The 22,509-nt window shown below is 46.4% G+C and overlaps 1 long non-coding RNA gene across 2 annotated transcripts in view; it reads right to left on the bottom strand.

The window, feature by feature from the left end:
* The window catches only part of LOC146785421 (uncharacterized), a 40,988-nt gene extending 20,269 nt beyond the window's left edge, over positions 1 to 20,719 (bottom strand). Inside the window, exons 1-5 of one of the 2 annotated variants that reach the window (XR_014970647.1) lie at positions 20,659 to 20,719; positions 20,400 to 20,533; positions 20,199 to 20,293; positions 19,744 to 19,817; positions 19,136 to 19,473 (exon numbers count right to left, since the gene is read on the bottom strand). This is a non-coding gene — a long non-coding RNA (uncharacterized LOC146785421). Of the gene's footprint in view, positions 1 to 19,135; positions 19,474 to 19,743; positions 19,818 to 20,198; positions 20,294 to 20,399; positions 20,534 to 20,658 lie in introns of those variants that run through there. The other variant, XR_014970648.1, reaches the window with a different exon arrangement.
* Between the last annotated feature and the right edge of the window lie 1,790 nt (positions 20,720 to 22,509).

The following is a 22,509-nucleotide window of genomic DNA, read 5'->3' as shown; positions in this document are numbered from 1 at the left end:
GTCCGTTGCCCATGTGCTGTTTGCATGCCCAGCTTACATGCATCATAGATCTAAATGGATAAGACCCATCTGCCAGCAACTGGGAACACAGAATTTCTGGGACGACTTGCGAATCCTTAAATCAGATGCTAGACCTCCCTTCGTTTGTGCAGTAGCTAAGTTATTAGGCCTTATGTGGGCCATGAGGAGAAAGCCTCAAGGGAGAAGTATTGCAGAATGAAGCAGGCCAGTCCCAAGTATGCAATTGGCTGTGATCGCCAAGCACTACTCCCAACTGTAATATCCTTTAGCTGAATTGATGCATAAGCACTTTATTGTTTTTATTAACTGAGCCTACGGCTTATGTTGCCCTTTATGTTAAGGCCACACAGGGCGAAAATGATACAATTAGCAGTAGGGCAGCACAATGTTGCTATATTTCCTCTCAAAACTACTGTAATATCTAGATTGTGATTTGTCTATTTATCTTGTATGCTTGATTAATCTTAACTTTTGTGTATTTTATTGTGTGATTGTTTTTTATGATGGAACGTTGTTCATAATGATTTAGATAGTTGGGCTTTGGGAGCCCTCTGTAGCTATAGCATGAGGGACAGATTTCTGACAAACATTTAAGATTCTGCATGTTGTACGTAGTACTGTCTTCTTCCTCTTTAGGAGTGATTTTGAGCGTACCAAATGGTATGCCTCAGGAATTGTTGTTGGCCTCTGCTTTACAAATTTATCTTGTCTGTACAACTGCAAGAGGGACTGATGTTTAACCCCTTCAGTGCCCCGCCCTTTCCCCCTCCTGTGCCGGCCGTTACATTAGCGGGAGGGGTTCATGACGAGATAGTCTCGTCATGGGCACAGCGCAACCGTGCTCCATGACGAGACTATCTCGTCATGGGCACAGAAGAGGTTAAGGAACACCAAGAGACTCTAAGTCATAATGCCTATGCCTTTTTAAGATAGAATGTTCTTTGGATGTCCTTTTATAGTGTACTTGTGTATCCCGTTTTTATTTTTTTTAATTCTATTATAGTCTTGCCTGTTCCTTGCTTTTGTGACATGAGTTGCCGAAATAAAGCTTTGTTTGATTGATTGATTGTTGACTTTGGTATCCCGAGTACACTGTGGTGCCTTGCTCATGTTCAATTGAATTTTATTCAAGGTTCATGACTAATGTATGACATGTTTGCCAGCTTTGTTAGACTTTGTGAGTCTCACATTACTTGATTCATATATCTTTCATTTGGGCAACTTACACCACAGAACAGGCGAGCAATCACATTGTTTACAAATGTGAATACAGTTGAAAACCTATGTGTATGTGTGTACGTTTACTGTCATTACGGCTGAGACATATGTTAGCTTTGTGCTGCTGGTGTCGCAATGTTATCCAGAATTAACACTGCACATCTTTGATCCCAGCTTCCCAGGAATTGTTTGACATTCTGGCTTTGAAGAAAAAATAGAGACTAGCTATAGGAACCTCGTTAACCTCCCTACTCCCACTAACTCTTTAGCCACCATTTCCGCATTCATAAGTCTTCCACTGCTTTAGAGTACCTCAAACCCATCACCCTGGAACTAGCTCTAGAAATTATGAGCAAAATCATGTCAGGATTCCCCTCTGACCTCTCTCCCCCATATATTATGGTGACACTTGCTCTCAGACATCACAGCACTGTTTAACCTCTCTCTAAATGCTGCTACCATACCTCAGGCATGAAAAACAGCGAACGTTACGCCCATTTTTAAAATATCCAACGCGGACCCTCAGAAACCCACAAACTTTAGGCCTATATCTCTTCTCTCCTATCTCAGTATAATTTTAGAAAGCCTATTTAATCAACAACTCTCCAGATATTTGGAAACCAATAACATCTTGGACCCTTCGGAATCAGATTTAAAAGCCTCACACAGTATTGAAACCACACTGATGGCGGTTCTGGACACCGTCAGATTCACTGTTGCGTATAAGACCCCGACCGCTGCCCACTCCGCAGTCCAGATGGCAAAAACGGGCTTCTGGGAGAGGACCGTCGTCCGTCTCCGTGAAATGCGGGCGTTCTGGACAGTCAGAGCTCCCAGACTACAATTCCCGGCCACCAGTGCGAAAAAAGACGTGCGTGCACAGGAAGTGACGCAGCATTGAGTTCCGGCCGGCTACGTAAGCCGGAGCTGGAGCGAAGGATCCCGCAGATTATTTTGGCTTCGCAGAGAGACGCAACCGAAGGAAGCGGGCTGCCAAATATCCCGGGTGGGGTAAGGGTGTCGGTGACACCGCCAAGAGTCTTTTTCCTTTTTTGAAGCATTACCACGCTAGCGGCTGCTAGCGTTGCACTTGGATTATAGAAGTTGCAAAAATTTGACAAACAGCGAGGTGGCCTTGGAGTACACCCCGTTTTGGCTCATCATTGCTGGAGAACTCAGATGCTTTAACTGGTATCCTTACCAGGTGGTATATTGTTTACCCAGTCTACGTAAAACTGCACCAAGACTGGTTGCTTTTTGTTCAAAAGTGTTATACTGCAATCATGGCTGATTTAACCTTTTCAAGGAATTTACATGAGTTATAAGTGTGTGTTTGTTTCGTCTTCTAGCAGGGGAATTGAGAGAGGTAGCTGATGTAAAGCGTAAACCTTCCTCCCTTGTGAGGTCCACACACACACCCTTTCTGGTGGGTAAAATACACCTCCATTTGCAGTGTCTCTGGTATAGGAAGATTGTGATACGTTGTTTATATCTTTATGTTCGTTTGTCCACAGTTCCCATGTCTGAGTATTACATGTCTCTGCTATACTGTAGAAAACAAACAAGGTAGCCAAGAGAAGGTCTTGATGACTGCAAAATCGTCCTTCTTCTTGTAGTTGCCAGAACTGGTTCTTTTACGTTACAGGTAGACCTGCTTAGTTACGAGTGAACCAAGTGTGGGATGAGATGTAATGGTGTTCCAGCACAGTGTGTCTTAACAAACCTTTTCTTTTCACAGGTCTCCCTCCCCGCTTTTCCCTTCCTTTCCTTCCCCGATTGACCCCCTTAATCTTCCGTTCCTTCATGGCAATTCGGAATTGAGGTTGTCAATAGGTGGACCCCATTGAGCAACGAACCGATCCTGAGGGGCCTCCGAGGGACCCTGACATTCACCCTTGATGAGGTCTTTCCAGCCATGATGGTGCTACGTGACCTATCTGCTGCCTTCAACACCATCTCACACTCCATCATTGTTCAAAGATTTTTTGAGATTGATGTCAGAAGCAAAGCCTTTGACTGGTTTCAGAACTTCTTTAGCAATCATACTCAAACTATTAACTGAGGTCCTTTCAAATCTCATGTCAGGTCACTAGACAAAGGAGTACCGCAGGACTCTTCTTCGAACCCCTTGCTCTTTAACCCCTTCGATGCTGCGCAGATTCCGCCGCTGTGCTGGCGGAATCTTGCGCGGGCGTGGTCATGACGGAATGGTTCCGTCATGAGCACAGCTCAACCGTGGGTCATGACGGAACCATTCCGTCATGAGCACCGAAGGGGTTAACCTATATGTTGCCCCACTGGCTCAAGTAGTAAGATCCTGCAGCTTAGATGTCATCTCATATGCAGATGACATGCAATTGATCATTTCCATGGGTCAAAATCCCAAATCTACCCAAGCCAAATTTAGGGAATGTATGAGGAAAATTGCATCCTAGATGTCCCAGAACTTCCTACAGTTTAACAGTGATAAAACAGAGATTGTGCTGTTTGGCAAGGCCCACCACTACTGGTCGGACGACTGGTGACGATCAGAATTAGGTACCTCACCTCAACCAGACAAGGTGGTCAAAAATCTTGACATCTTAATACATGACAATCTCACAATGAGAGAGCTGGTAGCCTCCACATGCGGCAACTTTTTTGGGATAATGCGCATGCTGAGAAGAGAGTTTCAGTTGTGCCTCTCCACACAAGAAAAAACTCTTACACAAGCTCTTGTGGTCAGCTGCCTGGACTATGAAAACGCCCTATTGGTAGCAGCTAATAAATCACTTTTATCAAAACTAAAGGTGGCTCAGAACACTGCGACTCACCTTGTCTGCAAATTTCTTCCTCATACTCCCTCAGAACATACTCTTTGATCACTGCATTGACTTCCTATCAGGAAATGAGCCATTTTTTTTTTTTTTTTTTTTGAAACCGTTTATTACAAGTCTCAAGAATATACAAGTATGGGCCTACAACCTTCCGGCCGGCCGCTAGTAATGATAGGAGCATAAGACATACATTTATAAAACACGTGGCGTTGCAGAGGAGCATGCTCAGAAGGTAACAACGTCATAAGCCACATCAGCCAGACCCCACTATACGGTTTCATTTTAAATTACGAACAACAAGAAAAACCACACCCACAAGGCAACCCGCAATCGGAAATAGCAGCACGTGCTCCCCTAGAGGGGGGATCCCAGCTATCCACAGGAGTCTAAAGAGGGGGAAGAGAACAGAGCGAGGACTGGGGGAACCCAATGCCCGGTGCCGGGGGAAGGAGTCGGCTAAGGGGACGGGGCTGGTGAGGTATCAGGCAGCAACGGTGGTGCACAGATACCCCCGCGGTAGGCGTTCCAGGGGCCCCATACTTTCACCCATGTCCCAGGCTTACCCCTCGCCACATACACCACCTTTTCTCGAAACATGCACCAGTCCATGTGTTCTTTCCAGGCCGATACCGTCGGGGGCCTCTGGGATCCCCACAGTTGAGCAATATCACGCTTAGCTATCATATATCCCAGAGTCACCCACCACGTCTGCGGAGCCGAGTAATCAGCTGGTTCCCACACATTCAACAGGCATCTCCTCGCTTCAGGCAGCAGCGCCACATGCGTAACCACTCGCAGGACCTCATGCACAAATGAGCCATTTTTAATCTATTAGGCCTAGTACAGAGAACCTTATCAGGTAAAGGCCTTGCGTATCTCTAAAGTAAACTCCTCCCCTACCTCCCCATCAGCAATATGAGATCCAAGGTTCAACTCTTGCTCGCCCTTGGCATATTCGCACAGCCAGGTGCGGTGGCTGATCCTCCTCCTATCTCAGCCCTCATCACTGGAACAAACTTCCCCTACACTTTTGTGTATGCTCTGATCTTGCTAGTTTAAAAGAACTTCTCAAAACATGACTTTTCTAACCACTCCCTTCTTCCTTCTTTCCTTCCTCTACTGGGTCTGTGCTACAGCGCCGAGCTACCCCTTCGGAGTGATTAGTTGTGGTATATTACGTTTCTGTAACATAACATAGCATAATATTTACACATGTCTGGGACCTACACTGGCATAGTATGCCAGGCATGGCCTTTACAAATACTTTTCCTGTGTTGTTCCAGAAACTTTGGTCAATATACAAGTATACTCTCATGTGTGACAGATATACTCATTTCCACAGTACTTGTTATCACACCATTGAAATTGGTGACCTTTGACTGATACCAAGAGTAGGTACGCCATTGAGGATACACTCGCCTCACACTTATGTCGTGTTGTCTTTGTACTCATATTGGCTTGTGTGTCATACCACATGTTTTTTTATCATCATTCCTTACCATGTGCAGATGATGTGGTTCTGTCCATTCACACAGAGTGGAATGACACATTGCTACTCACTGATGTTCTGTAGCAACTACCATTGACAGATTAGTGAGAGCATGTCAATGTGGGACATGACATGCTCATGACACAATGGCCCATATTTGGGGAAAGTGACACTGTGCAGTGCAACAAGTCACCTACCTGTGCTGCACTGCGTCACAGTCAAAGGACAATGGTGCACAGTATTTAGGCCACACAGCGCATTCCTGTTTTTTCAGCCTTTACTTGCACACAATGGGCTGCCTAGCACAAACACAGGCCCACTTCCACCATGGTGCTAGGGTGCCTGCATAGCATGCAGTATTGTCTTTGTGCAGGAGGGATCACCTTCCTGTACATAATGAACCCTTAGAAGCATAATCATCTATTTATGTGTGCCACAGTATGCAGCACACATAGGAAGCAGGGGTGACTTGGAGGACTGAAGTTATTTTTCCTTGTTACACATCACCTGGGGAGACCAATTGATTTGACGCATTTCCATGTTTACCTGATGAAGTATACATGACATGCCTCATGAATCATGGGAGTTGCGGGATGACTCCCAGACAACGCCCATGGAACCCCTCCCTTGCACAAAGTGATGCAACCCTGCATTTTGAACAGTGTTGCATTTCTCCAGATTTTTACACCATTCAACGGTACACAAAGTGGCTTTGCGTGTATTAACATGTCTGAATTAGGGGTTTGCATTACACATGTACTATGATGCATATTGCAAGTATGAGGCACACCTCTGATACATACGGCCCAGCTCCATCGACAGATGCAGTGATGACTATTATGGCAGACAATTCTTAATTTTAGTAGGTCTGTGATGTACTTCAAATTTGTTTACCAACAAATAGGCCATTCCCATATTGTCCATTCTCGAAGCGCTCACTGATGAGGCTGTGCCTGAAGATATAAGCATCATGCCGGCACCCCGGGTATTTTGCTATCACATTGGTGAACATCCCCAGATAGTCCACGGTGGCCTAGACGTGGATGGATAAGATGTGCTTCTGGTTCCTGTACAGGTGTGATGTTTCTGCAGGAGGAACCAGATGCACATGTGTTCAATCCGTGGCACCTAGCACAAGAGGAAATCCCGCAATGGCATAGAAACCTTGCTTGGTCTCCTCCTGCTGTTGTTAGGGAAGAGGAGGTACTGGGGTTTGAGGCAGATGATGGCATCCAAGACAGAGGATAGAGGTAGAAAATGATGGCTGCGATATTCGTGCCATTCTGTCTGTTGTGATATGGAAGGAACCAGATGCCAGCATGTAGAGGACTGACATCAGCTTGACCTGTGGAGGTATGTTTGTGGGCCTGGCAGTAGTGTCTGACACCATGGCACTATCTTGTTCAGCAATTCTATAATGGAGTCTCTCCTGAATCTGTAATATTTGCTGACCTCAGCCTCCCTGAGGTCAATGAGGGAAGTTTGCTGGTCCTTCTCCTGTGTTGCCTACATGATGGTGGTAATGTTGGTGGTGGTCGCCTTGTAACACCCAGCTGCAGAATGAGTACCTCCATGGCGTGGTTGGGATTGCCAAATTGTTTTTTGTGGCTTGTCTCTCTGTCCCACAGCCATTGCATTATTTCCTATGCCTGGGTTCCTGATGCGCAGACATTTTGACCCAGTTCAGGCTTTGGGCGGCGCTTGCCGACGATGCGTCATACATTGACAAAAACATAAATATCACTGCATTAGTTTTACATTAGAATTTAGCAGGGAACTCTTACCTTACATATCTTACTATGTGAATGGCACAGCCAGTTTTGAAACAGGTTTTTTTTCAATGCAGACCTCCAAAAACTGACTAATTTGTCCACATGCATCAACTTGCAGATATGTAGTACTGTCTTTGTCACCGTCGCCTCAAAATTAGTAAGGCTAAGGTTGCGTAAGCCACTCAAATATGCTCATATGGGTTTTACTTGCTCAACATATGATATAATTCATCAGAAAAGCAGAGAGTATACACTGCCGAACAAGTGTCTTGAATTGTTTCACAGAATGACTTACAATTTATCTTTAGAAAGTCACCCTCTCACCAAGAGGTCTTTCTCACCTTCCTTGAATCCCCCTGCACACCACTTTAATTTTTATTATTTTTCATCTACTCTTAGCCTACAGTCAATCACAGAGTGGGGATTTCATTGCTGAGGCAAGTGGATTTAGCACAGTCCCACCACATAAAGGCACAGGCAGTAAATCATGGACTGCACATCCAGCCAGCAGAGCAATCATAGAGTGAAGATAGAACTCGGAGAAGTACGGTGTTTTACATTAAAAACGTTAGCTTCTTTTGCTGGTAGGTTGCTACAAGCCCTCAATGATCTTCGAACAGGATCGCCTTTTAGTTTGCCCACGTGCTGTTTCATCTCTTTCATTAAAACTGGTTGGTAATGAGTCTCATGGTGGCTCAGAGGCACTTGTAAAGAGATACCACACTCAAGCCAGAGGCAGCTGGGCAGGACTCTACATCACTGTAGCTAACACAAATGCAGGGCCACGATGTGACTGGCAGACATCGCCATCGCCATCCCAGAGGGTTACAAGATCACCCGAAGAGACCGCGGCAACCAGACTGGAGGAGGCATCGCCATCATCTAAAGGGACACCATCCGCATCACGACCAACACCGACGACACCCTGACAACCGCCGAACACCTGCACTTCCAGATCCACACGGACCCCAAAACCACCCTCAGAGGCACCCTCATCTACCGACCCCCGGGACCACGCACACATTTCAGCGAAGACATCGCCGACTTCATCAGCCCGCACGCCATACCCTCCGCTGACTACATCCTCCTGGGGGACATCAACTTCCACCTGGAGAACATCAACGACCGCAACACCACCACCCTGCTTGACAACCTCACCAACCTCGGACTCAAGCAGCTGGTGACCACCCCCACCCACCTCGCCTGACACACACTCGACGCTGTCTTCTCATCCAGCAAGGACATCGTCTTCAGCCACGCCACCGGACTCCACTGGACGTACCACAGCTGCGTCCACTTCACCTTCAGAAGATCCACGATCCACCACCACCAGCAACAGGTTGCTCGAAGAAACTGGAACAAGATCACAGCAGACCAGCTCGCCGCTTCCCTGAGCCAGCACCCTCCCGCCAGCTCAGCGAACCCCAGCCAGGCCGCCGACAACCTCACGAAGTGGATCAGCGACTGCGCAGACGACCTCGCACCACTGATGACCCCGCCTAGCAGACCCGGCAGCAAGAAGGCCCCATGGTTCACCGACGAACTCAAGAGCTCCAAGAAGAACTGCCGAGCCCTCGAGAAAGCCTGGAGAAGGGAGCCAACACCGGACAACATGACCACCCTCAAGCTCGCCACCCGGAAGCACCATCAACTGATCCACGCCACCAAGAAAACAGCATTCAAGGACCGGCTGGACAACAACGCACACAACTGCAAGGAACTCTTCAACATCGTGAAAGAGCTCTCCAACACCAACGCTGGAAACAACGACATCACCCCGTCGCAAGACCTCTGCAACTCCCTCGCCTTCTACTTCCACAACAAGATCGCTGACATACACAACAGCTTCAGCCCACAAACAACGCTCCCCACGACCGCACCAACGCCCCCCACCACCACCCTCAGCGCCTGGACCCAGATCAACACAGAAGACACCATCTGCACGATGAACTCTATCCACTCCGGATCTCCGACCGACCCCTGCCCCCACCACGTCTTCAACAAGGCCGACGCTGTCATCGCACCCCACCTGCGGGACATCATCAACACCTCCTTCGACACCGCCACCTTCCCTGAGAGCTGGAAGCACGCCGAACTCAGCGCTCTACTAAAGAAACCAACAGCGGACCCCACCGAACTCAAGAATTACCGCCCCATCTTGCTCCTCCCGTTTCCAGCCAAAGTCATCGAGAAGACCGTCAACAAGCAGCTGGCCGCCTTCCTCGAGACGAATGGATCCCTCGACCCCTCACAGTCTGGCTTCCGAGCCAACCACAGCACCGAGACCGCCCTCATCGCTGCCACCGATGACATCCGAGCTCTGCTGGACAACGGTGAAACAGCGGCCCTCATCCTCCTAGACCTCTCCGCGGCGTTCGACACTGTTTGCCACCGCACCCTAGTGCAGCGCCTCAGCAACATCGGAATCCAGGAGAAGGCACTGGAGTGGATCATCTCCTTCCTCGCTGGAAGGACACAGAGAGTCCGCCTACCACCGTTCAGATCTGCAGCCACGGAAGTCATCTGCGGCGTTCCCCAGGGCTCCTCGCTCAGCCCCACCCTCTTCAACGTCTACATGAGCCCCCTTGCGGCCATCGCACGCCAACACAACCTCAACATCATCTCCTACGCCGACGACACCCAGCTGATCCTCTCCCTGACCAACGACCCCGCCGTCGCCAGAACCAACCTCCACGAAGGGATGAAAGACGTAGCCGAGTGGATGACGACCAGCCGCCTGAAACTGAACTCAGACAAGACGGAAGTCCTCATCCTGGGCTCCTCGCCCTCCGCCTGGGATGACTCCTGGTGGCCCACCGCCCTGGGCACCGCACCCAAACCGACAGACCACGCACGCAACCTGGGCTTCATCCTGGACTCCTCCCTCTCCATGACCAGACAAGTCAACGCCGTCTCCGCGTCCTGTTTCAACATCCTGCGCATGCTACGGAAGATCTTCCGGTGGATCCCCACCGAGACCAGGAAGACGGTCACCCAGGCCCTCGTCACCAGCCGACTGGACTACGGCAACGCCCTCTACGCTGGAACCACCGCCAAGCTCCAGAAGAGACTCCAGCAGATCCAGAACGCCTCAGCCAGACTCATCCTCGACATCCCCCGACGCAGCCACATCTCCGGACATCTGAGAGACCTGCACTGGCTCCCCGTCAACAAGAGAATCACCTTCCGTCTCCTCACCCACGCACACAAAGCCCTACACGACCAAGGCCCAAGCTACCTCAACAACCGCCTCAACTTCTACGCTCCCAAACGCCACCTCCAATCGACCAACCACGCCCTCGCCGCCGTCCCCCGCATCCGAAGAGCGACAACAGGAGGAATATCCTTCTCCTACCTGGCCGCCAAGACCTGGAACACCCTCCCGACCGACCTTCGCCTGACCCAAGACCACCTCTCCTTCAGGAAGAAGCTCAAGACCTGGCTGTTCGAGCAGTAGCGGCACCCCACCCCCCCCCCAAGCGCCTTGAGACCCTCCGGGTGAGTAGTGCGCTTTATAAATGCCTTGATTGATTGATTGATTGATTGATTGATTGAGGCATGGCAGGTACTGGAAGGCATGGGTTTGGCGGGCCACTGGTCCCTGTGAATATGGCATCTTTTGAAAAAGGCTCCCTAGTGATCAATGAAGTCATTCTTTTACATACTGCTTTGGCTAGGTCTGACTATGTTGTGGGTTTTACTATGCGCACTCTAGGACCAGCCGTCTTTGTGTATACAGGGTCACCAGGTGCGTGGTACTGAAGGCAGAAACTATTGGTTATTGTGTGGTCTTGTTTAGGTGTTAAGCCTACTTTTGCCCTGTGGCAGATTTTCACAGTGTAACATTATGAACTTTATGAGGATAAGCTGTGTCTTTAAACAGACAGGAGGTAGACCCTAGAGGCGGGACTAACCCCCGGGGGATGGGGTTTGGGGGGTGACCTTGCAAAAGCTAAGGAAGACTGGAATACATTCTCCCGGAACATGAATACAAAACAAATAAAGTATCCCTCTCCCTGCACAAAAGCACATCCCGGTCGCATGTAAGATTTTGACCATCTGGGATGGAGTCTTTCTCTTTTTTATATATAACCCTCACTCCTACAGTGACATGCTTCATCATCATCTTCATCCTGACTCCTAAAGGCCAAGATGGGCTCAACCATATTCCATAGAGCTCTTTGGATATATTTTCTGGTGACCAGGCGGTAAATCTAAAAATGACTCATCTACACCCAGGTATTCCTTTATTAGCGGGGTGGATGGTCACAATAAAAATAATTCTTAGAATTATAAGGAGGGGCACTCAAGGAATACAATGGTCCTATGACTCTCAGCTTGTCAACATGTTCCTGTTCTACTCTGACTGCCCAATGTGGTCCAGGGCATTTGGCAGGGCAGAAAAAACGATCACTGCCCCGGTGATAATCTATGAGTGTCTAATCACTTGTGGCATGCACATATATAAACATGCAATGTAAGTGTCTACTCACTGGTTCGGAGACTGGTATTAGAACACTTAATGAGTGGAACCTGTAGATGGAGACAAGCAGATATGCATGTTGTCAGGTATCACAGACAGTCATCAGGTTGGTGCACTTGCGCAAAGAATGCTGCGTTCCACATCTCTTGTATACCTTGAGGACTTAGCTGTTTTTGGCCCTGGGGACCCCAACTGCTGGTGCCTGCCCTTGCTAAAAAATGGGAGGGAGGCCCCCCTCCTGGAGCCATTAAAGGTCCTGGGGACCACATCCCCCAGGGCCAGGCTCAGCTATGCCCCAGCCCACACCGACAGCTGTGGGCAGGGAAACATCTGTTTCTGCCGAGCAAACAGTAAGTCCGCTCCCAGCGGGCGGGAGCAGGAAAAGTGCTCCCACCCGCTGGGATTTGACCTTACATCTGCTTCTCTGCTTGCTTTGATGCAGGCAGGGAAATAGATGAAAAAAATGCTCCCATCCACTGGGAACAGCATGTGTTTGCTGCTCCCTGTGGGTGGGAACAATGCCAGCCCCCGCTGGAAGTGAGGAGATGGCTGGGGCAGCGAGGGCATTCAGGCTCCCCTGCAGCCCCCAACAAGGAAGAAGTGGGTGCCCTGGGTGGGCTCAGGGCACCCCCACTTTAGTGGCCAGGCCCTTAGGGAAGGGGTCCCAGTGTCAATATTGGCTATGGGGACAATAATTTGCACACTCGCCATGCACAGTTAATTACCCCACATATTACATCACTCATTACATCTTCTATGACATCATTAATAATATCACTGCAACATTTGAAGTGAAATTATTGATGAGAAGATTGTGGATGATGGGGGCTTGAGTTATAAATATCTTCGGGCACAAGTTATAGTTTCTTGAGATAACTCTAACTCTAACTATAACTGCTGCATTTCTGTGGTGTTATTTTTGTCTGAACCTAACTATAACATCCCTGTCACCTTTGTTTTAATTAAGGAATACAATTTTACTAATTCAAAGCTGTAATACTGTGCCTGGAGTGGTATAAGGTTTTTCTCATTTTACAGCTCAGCATGGACAGCACTGGGCTTGTCCTATGCTTAAAGGCTTTGCTGTGGAAATGGCAAAATACTTTGCCCCTTTCTATTTCCGCGTGGATAGCACTGTGCTAATCCTATGCTTAAAGACTTTGATAGAAAAGCAGACATTTAAGTTGAGCAGATCTAGAGTGTTGAGGTTGTTCTATACAGGAGCTGCTTTCCACCTAAACTTGAGAACTACTATCCACGGTTCTCTGCTTCTTTTTTGCAAAATGTATGCAATATATATATATATATATATATATATATATCGAAAAAACACTCCTGCTCCAAACGAAGAGGCACGTACCCAATGTGTGCATGGGAAAAACTTCTTTTATTGTTGTTCAGGTCTCCCACGACCCCCGCATAAAAAGAGACGCGTTTCGCCTGCGCAGCAGGCTTTGTCAATCTAATTGGCGCCATAGGATTTTTAAAATATATAGCCCTCCTCCCGCCATCAGGCATGCAATGGACATAGAAAGTGGACTGTGTCATCGGGAAAATAGCTAGTGCAACATACTGATTTTAACATGCAAAGATGCAAAATGCAAATAATTCATTGACAAATATGAAAAGCTGCATATTGCGCAAATGAGCAGGTAATGTTGATTATTGAACTTGATCAAATTCCCAATGTATACATAACAATGTAAATATGTCTCGTTGGCCTGAGGTTTAAACAAGTCATAATGACATGCCGAGGTGCATATACAATAATTAGAAATATGGCGTCAATGCTCTCAAAACAGTCTGCCTATCACATGCAGAAATGAAATTGCACAAATAAATGAAAACTGCTAGAAATGCAGATGGTGCTATAACATGACAATGCGTATTGATTCTCCCCTCATTACCTCGTGACTAAACAAAGCAAAGAACTGTCCGGTTAGGTGAATGAAAGCCTTGCGCTGAACATAACTGCATCGCACTGTGTTGTCAGCTGCATGCAAAAACGAACACGAGAAATAAAAGCTGGTAATGAGACCACGGGGTTCTGGTTTATATATATTTCGCATACATCGCAGTAGTTCAAAAGGAGGGTGTCGGTGATCTTCCAATGAGAAGGGCGTCTGATGAAGGCACACCCCACGCCGAAATGCATTATGCCCTGATGGTCCAATAAAGAGCTTCTGAAGGATTCCCCTGTGTGGCCTCTGCTTCTTCTGCTTGGAGGAGGTTTGTTTGGATATATATATATATATATATATATTCACTGAAAAAACCATAGGTTTTAGGCACGTTATAGTTAGGAATTAGCATTTAAAAAACCTTAGAAATTCACTGAAAAAACCATAGGTTTCAGGGGCGTTATAGTTAGCTGGACTTTTCACTCGTACAAAACCATTGTGATGTCACTGACCATGTCATGAGTGATGTAATATGTGATGTCATCAGCAGTGCATTGCGGGCGCGCGAGTTATAGTTAGCTGAACTAACTATAACGGGGGAATTTCAATGGTTTTGTACGAGTGAAAAGTCCAGCTAACTATAACGCCCCTGAAACCTATGGTTTTTTCAGTGAATTTCTAAGGTTTTTTAATTGCTAATTCCTAACTATAACATGCCTAAAACCTATGTTTTTTTCAGTGAATTTCAAAGGTTTTTTAAATGCTAATTTCTATCTATGCCTACAGAGATAGGACATGTGAAGAAATAACAAAAAACACACAAAGAAAAAAAAGAAGTGCAGAAAGAAGCAACAGAAGTCCTCAAAGACGAAGAAAAGTGCAGGAAGAAGGATAACGTGCAGAAAGAACAAACAGAAGAGCAGAAAGAAGCCTTGTTGCAAAATCATCCTGTACCCTCAACTTTTTCAGACGGATACTGGTGGTAACTGAGTCTGACTAACCAGTCCTAGAGCCAGTGCTATGTTAAAAGACACTCAGAATACAGTGAAACCACCTACATACACTAGGGAACACTATGCGTTGGGATCACCGTGTGATCAGCATGACCTCCTCTGTAAGCCCCTAGTATATAATAGGGCAGGGGATTAAAACTACCTCTTAAAACGCGCCACCGGGCGTGTTTGCACACGTCACCTCAGGCCTGTCCCCTCACTTCCCCACTGTGTAAACACGCCCTGTGGCTGTTTTAAGTTGGGAGATTGAGTCCCCTTGAATCCTGAGGGTCCCTAGGGTCCAACTAGACCACTAGGTACCTCCAGTAAGCGCCACAGAGCTGCGTTGCAGAGAGATGTAAAAAGGGGCACGGCCTAGACCACCTCTCTGCAACGCAGCGCAGTGGCGCTTACTGGAAGCACCTGGTGGGCTAGTTGGCCCCTAGGGTCCCTCAGGATTGAAAGGGAATTATTTCCCCAACTTAAAACGCGCCACAGGGCGTGTTTGCACACGTCACCTCAGGCCCCGTCCCCTCCCTTCACCACTGTGTAAACGCACCCTGTGGCCGTTCTAAGTTGAGAGATTAAGTCCCCTTGAATCCTAAGGGTCCCTAGGGTCAAACTAGCACACTAGGTACCTCCAGTAAGCGCCACAGAGCTGCGTTGCATAGAGGTGTAAAAAGGGTCGTGGCCTCAGAACACCTGTCTGCAACGTAGCTCCCTGGCGCATACTGGAGATACCTGTTGGGCTAGTTGGCCCTCAGGGACCCTCAGTATTGAAGGGGAATTAATTCCCCAACTTACAAATTTGGCCAGGGGGCACGTTTGCAGAGTGCTGCAAGGAGGGGGCGTGGCCTCCGGCGCACTGTCGGTCTTTTATTTATTCTTTTTCTAATTTACTGGCCCTGGGGACCCCATCCCCCAGGGTCTGCACCCTAATTTTTTTTGTTGAAAAAAATTAATTTGGCCCTCCCAAGGTCTTAATCGGCCTCGGGGACCCTAACCCCCGGGTCATGGCCTTTTAAAAAAAAATTATTTAGGAGGGTGCTGCGTGGCCCCCCTCCTCAGGCCACTTATGGCCCCGGGGACCCCATCCCCCGGGGCCGGCCTTTGTTTTTTATTATTTAAAAAAAATACATATTTATAGAAATACCTAGGACATGCTGGACAAACCGTATGTACCTATCAATATGACGATTTGCGTGATATTCATTAAAAGGTGACTATGCATAGAATGAATCCACGTGGAATGTATTTACACCGCTAGTGAAGATCTGACGTGTCTGACGACCCACCGTGCCTAATCCCGGCGTCCCCGCCAGTGGGTACTCTCCAAGTAGACACCCTTGTCGTTTATATATACAAACATGGATAGCTATTGACGGGCACATTTAATATACACGCACACCAAGCCATTCAAAGGGGATTCGACAAAAATTCGACCAAACTATGCAAGAAACCCCCCTCACGGTTAATAAAATACACGTCCACCATCGGATGTGTAATACTTTTTATTTTACTCTCTGGAAAGGAGATGAATCTCACTTGAAAGTCACAGCGTGCTCCGGGCTGAGCCCAATGCTGTGTTACACCCACCAGTGCCCGCCGAGTGCCTCACACCTCTGTGTTGTATTCCACCAGCTAGTGCGTATGCTATGACACTCTCTAGCCCATGTGCACTGTAACACCACCCCGTGAATATGTCATGCCACACTTGCCTTCGCACGGGTTATATTGCCCCATCTAACGTGCCTTCCTCGATGCCTATGTTATAATGCACAGCACTATGCCATACATATTACAATCTGGGATCCATATCTTTGTCACAGTGCATATGCAACGTTACACTCCCCAGCACATATTTTATATTACAACTTTAGAGACTAGTTAGGTTACACAACACTGCCCTGTGCATATTACACTCCAAGGCGCATATTGCATTGCACACGCTAGTGCCTGTGCTATCTCGCCCTCTCCAATGAATCTGTCATTGCGCACAATGTATTGCATATTATATTTCAAGCCCCGGTTCATCTTATATCACACTTTTTGGTGCATAGTTTATACCATATACTATATCTAGTTTTCATTTTCAATCGTGCTCTCAGGAGTATGTTCTATATACCACTGCGTCCACCTACCCTTTTCACGGGCATTACATTTTGCGATGGGGGTGGAGGGTCAGGGGCTGTTTCTGTCAAGTGAGCCCGGAGTCACAGTCACAAACGTCCTCTTCTTCCTGAATAAAAGTGAGATTATGCTGCATACTTGTTCATATTTTAAGTAGTTCGCACAGACACACATTTTAAAAACAATAAAGTTCCTAATACCCACCTTCTCTGAACAGTTAGCTTGCTGCCCCATCCACCTCCTCCCTATCATCTGTAGTCTGAATCCATGGACTAGCCTCCTTCCTCCTGCCATGCATGGTCTGATGTGCTGCCACTGCCCTCCATTTAGCATGAAGTACCAGTCCACTCCACCTGCCCTCCATTGCCCAATTCTATGGCCCATCATTGACCTCCTGCTTAGCCTCTGTGCTTAGCTTGCCGCCCCTATTCTCCTTCCCCCTGCCCTCCGATGTCTTTGTGCATGCCCCTGCTCCATCCTTTTTGCCCACCATGTACCATGGACCTGCCACTCCTATCTACTCTGAATGTTCTGTTGAGCTGCCATTCCCCTCCCACCTGCCTAGCATTGTCAGATGACTGTAACTTGTCCCTGCCACCTCCACCCTGCCTGTCCACATGCCATGCCCCTATCCCCTTCCTCCTGTCCTCCAAGGTCCATTTTACTGCCACACCCTTCTGCCCTCCCTGGTCTGTTGTGCTGCAACTGCTCCTCCTGCCTGCCCCGCGCGGTCTGTTGAGAAGCCTCTTCCCCTGAACTCTCTTGTCTGTGCCAGGTCCTGACCCTCCCTTCTATCCTCCATGGTCCTTTTTGCATGCCTCTGCACCCTCCTTCCTGCCCATCATAGCCATTGTGCTGCCACTAACCCTCCCGCTTGCCATGCATGGTCTTCTGTGCTGCCATGGCCCCTCCCACCTTCCCTGTGTGGTCAGCTAGCTGCCCCTGACCCCCTCCCACCTTCCCTCCATGGTCTGTGTGTATGCCATCATAGTCTCATTGTTGCTCTCCATGGTGTGTCTTGTTTCTAGTGCCCATCCTGCCTGACCTCCATGGTCATCTTGCTGCTTCTGCCCTGCCCCCTTGCCCCCAGCCCTCTGTTTCCATGTGCAGACCCCTATTCCCTCCCTCCTGGCTTGTCTGTTCTATTGTAATGCCCCTGATCCGTCCCTCCGCCATTTATGGTCTGTTATGCTGCAGCTTTCTCTCCTGTCTGTCCATTATGGTCAGCTAGCTACCATTGCCTCGTTCCCCTCTGTTCTCTGTTGTCCATGTGCATGGTCCTGTCCCCTCCCTATTGCTTTCTATGGATTGTTGTGCTGCACTCCCGTCCCGCATGCGCTGGGTAGTGTATTGTGCTGCTGCAAACCCTGATGCCTGCCCTGTAGGGTCAGTTTGGTGCACCTCTCCATGTCCCTCCTGTCCTCTGTTATCCGAGTCCATGTCCCTACCCCAATTCCTCCTGCCTACCATTATCCAATGTACCATACTTGCGAACATTTTGAACTTGGTAAGAGGGAGATTTTGAAAGAAACTGGGGTATTGATTTTCCCCTTTGAGTTACATTGAAAAAGAGGAGATTGTAGACAGGATGTGAAGAGGAACAAAGTGGGGAGTAGAGAGGTACCACTCACACGAGTGGTGGAGGTGGATACTTCCTCCCAGTCATACGTTCATAAACATGGTGATCCACCCACAGGTAGGTATGATATGTCAGAAACTCCCGCAGAAAATATGTATCCCACAGTCGTGGAGAATACACATTAGTTGTTAAAATACCCCTCACACACCAAAAGCGCCCTTTGTGTCATGCTTCATCATAGGGGTCTTCCCGCCCCTCTACGGGACGGGGCGTGCTACGACCTACGTTTGCGTGGGAGCACTGTTATTTATGAGACGACTATGTGTGATGCTAGGGTGTGAGAGGAAGGGTCAGGAGTGGATAGAAAAGTGAATTAAAAAATACCTGGCTCTTTGGTCTAAAGAAATGTATTATACCGTTTTAACTGGTATCAGTAAAAAGGTGAGGGGGAGGAGGAATGGATGCCTCAATGAGCTGTGCCTCCTAAGTGTGTCAATAAAGTACAACAGAGGGACCCTGAATGAATAAATAAGCGAGGAAGGGCTCAGGGAAAATAACAATTGAAAAAACAAAACTTCCTACACTATATCACTTAAGTAGAAGGCAATATGTCCATGCAATGAAATGATACCCACAGCAAACGGTATGTAAAACTGTATTATTTCATTTATTAATTATTTTTATCATATTTTTTTGTTATATTTAAATCATTTTTTTGATCAATTTTTGTGTTATAGTATATACAATATGATTTACATCAAACTGTAGAAGCATAATTTGTAATTAATTGTACAACCATCATACAAATGACCAGACATATATACCACATATAGACACACAATAGAAGACAATAAATCTATAACAATTAACAATTAAAAATCATTGGTTGTAGATTATGACCATAGGACCAACGCCTACGCGCGTTTCGGAGCTCAAATGTGATCTTAACCGGCTCCTTCTTCAGGGCGTGTAACTGTGGTCTTTCAGAGGGGAAAAAAGGCTTCAAGAACTAGTTTGATGTTCAGTACTCTTATGCAACAGTTATACAGAAATCTTTTTTACAGCCGTAGATCTGTGGGTACAAAGAATCACAATAAGTGATTGGGAATTTATTTAACTACCTTTACATTTATTTAAGGCTAAAATGGAGCAGGAGTCATGGAGAGAGAAAGAAGTACAGACCACCATTTATATCCGTGTTGATACAAACACCCAAAGATAGAGGTTGATGTGTGTAATAGTCCCAAATCACCTAAATTAAGAGAAGATGGAACTGGAGAATAGATAAACGAAACATATTTAAAAAAATATTTTTTAGTAATGAATAATAATCTCAACATACCTGCCAGTGGCAGTTTCTTATATATAGGAGAACCAATACGGACAATCCTAAATCTTTAGTTAAGATGATTAACCCTATGGAGGGAAAGAAACAATGACTAAATTTAATAATAATGGCACAATGGACTCCCCGAAAGATGCCAATTAGTGCTTGCCTCGAGAGTGCAGGGCGTTGCGGAGTTTGTTCTAAGTAGGGAGTTCTTATATAATTGAAAGCTGTACCTTCTGGGGAAAATATAATTATATTCAATTATTTGCCCCGATAGGGACGGATTTACACTTCCCGTTAGATGCCAATATTACTTCTCGCAATGCACCGTTTAGATATATTTAGTAACTATCAACTGTCCAAAAGGCTACACAAAATTCAATTTGAAAAAAGAAAATGGGAAAGCGCGTCTTGAAAAGTAGTGTGGATGAATGCACGGTTTAATTAAGTGCAGACAGACTGATTACCTGTTCTCTTTCTTCGTGCAGTATATACAAACGACTGGAAATCTCAAGTGTGAGTCTGGTCGGTTATGTAATGCTCCAGGCACGAAAACGTAAGTCTAAAATAGATTTATAAAGGGGTTGACTGGAATGACGGCATGAGGATAATTCTGTCATATTTATAGGAACAGTCAAAAAATGATAAAGATCAGAGGCGCCTCTTACCGGGCAGTAGGGCCGAAGCTTGGCAGGGATTGCCGCGTATTTATTTCAAGTCTGGGTTTCAAATTTGTAAGTTCGTCCATAAAGTAACGAGAGGTCACTCAGCGTATCCGATTTAAAGTGTGATTGCCAATGTTCTGTAAGAAAATAAATCGGCGTTTAAAAACAATTATTTAACTGAGCCTGCAATAGTTGATTCCAGTCTTCTACACGGAAAAAAGGACGTGGGGATAGAGACATCGGAGCTACATGTAATTCTTACCGTTCCGATCAGCTAAGGTTCAGGAAAGATGCCATGGCTTGCGCTCTTCGTCATTACCCAGTAGTACCTGGCGTTTCCCTTATAAGGAAAGTCAGGAAGTGGTGATTACGTAGTGGACACTGAGGAAGGACTACAAATGAGACAGGAAAGCGGCCTGACAAAGCGTTCACCATTAGAGATGCAGGGCTACAGGTAGTCTGTATCGGCGGACATTTTGGAAGTGTGTTAAAAATCAATATCAAAGTTGAGTGGAACCCAGGCATGATATTTCGTCCTTATTAAAAAATATGTAATCACAGCTAGGTATAGAATACAAAAATAATAATTGTCCCTAAACGATACTAAATAATTACTCTGGTGCGTATAAGGGATATATATATCTCAAAACAGAGTATGACTCTTAGATGTTATATATAAAACCTATATATATGGGAAAAAAAACCCACGTGATGAGTAAAGCGGGTATGGATAAAGGAGTAAGAATATAATGCGGTCGGGCATAACCCAGATGTATTTAAAATAAATCTCTTAAGGAAGAGAAATGTAATTTCTTATAGTAACTATACCAAAACCGATTTAAGGGTAGTAAATATGGTGCCCTCAATGTGGATTAGGTAGGGCCAGCATTATTCTTATGTGGTGATATAAATCCTTTAGGGGAAGTTTGTACATATCCAGCGTACATGTATCCAATCCGCTTACCTGCTATGTCTAAGGGCGGGATAGAATCAATGTGAGGTGTGCTAGTTAGATCCATGGAATCCTCAAAGAGTGATGCCAAAGAAGGGGGCAATTTATATAATAGCATTTTCCCAAGGTAGATGTTCGTTAAGGCCTTTTTCTTGAGTCTTAAGGACATATATCCAAAATACTTCTCTTTTGCGTCTGATGGCATCCACATTGGTATTGTTGGAGGGATGTATGTGTTCCAAAATGAGCCACCTTAGTTCAGAGATGCTATGGTTTTTCTCAGTCCAATGGGCCACCAGAGGTGCTCCTTCGCGTTTATTAAGAATTGCTGACTTATGTTCGCTAAAGCGTACACGGAACTCTCTGCTTGTTTCTCCAACATAACCTTTGTCACAGGGACAAAGGATAAGATACACTACATTTCGAGTGCGACAGTTGGTCATTTCTTTGAACCTGTATTGCTGTTTATCCCAGATCAGTTCATCTTTCACCATGGCAAATGGGCATGCGTGGCAACTCCCACATTTGTGAGTACCACTAATAGGCTTATTTCCAGTGATGGATTTCTGTGCAAATCGGTTAGTAGTAGGTACTTTCGATTTAACCAATGAGTTTCTTAAGTTTTTATTACGTCTGAATGCAAAGATCGGCATCAAGAGGTTCTTTTTGGTGCAGTCCGTGTTTAGAATATGCCATTCTTTATTGATGGCTTGTCGGATTTTGTGATCAATGTTGGAATGAGTCGTAATGCAAACCAATTTCTCATCGGTTTTTGGTTCTTTAGGTTGCAGCAAAATGGTTCTGTCGTGATATTTAGCTCTTTTGTAAGCATCTTTGATAAGTCTATGGGGATACCCTCTACTTGCAAACTTTAGTTTGAGTTCCTCAGCATGTATATCATAGTTGGATATGGTGGTGCAGTTCCTGCGTAGCCTTAAAAATTGGCTAAAAGGGATGTTGTCCTTTTGGCTACGGGGGTGAAAGCTGGAATACTGGAGGAGGGTGTTTTTGGCAGTCGGTTTAGTGTACAGACTCACTTCAATCTTGGCATCAATAATTCTTATCCAAATGTCTAAGAATTCTATTTGGGATTTACTAATATTGGGGCCAAACTTGAGGTGAACATCACATAAGTTAATCCATGCCATGAATTCATGCAGT

Source organism: Triturus cristatus, chromosome 11 (assembly GCF_964204655.1).
Source record: "Triturus cristatus chromosome 11, aTriCri1.1, whole genome shotgun sequence".
Taxonomy (NCBI): domain Eukaryota; kingdom Metazoa; phylum Chordata; class Amphibia; order Caudata; family Salamandridae; genus Triturus; species Triturus cristatus.
Note: the sequence above shows the minus strand (reverse complement) of the source record. Positions and strands in the feature narration are given on the sequence as shown.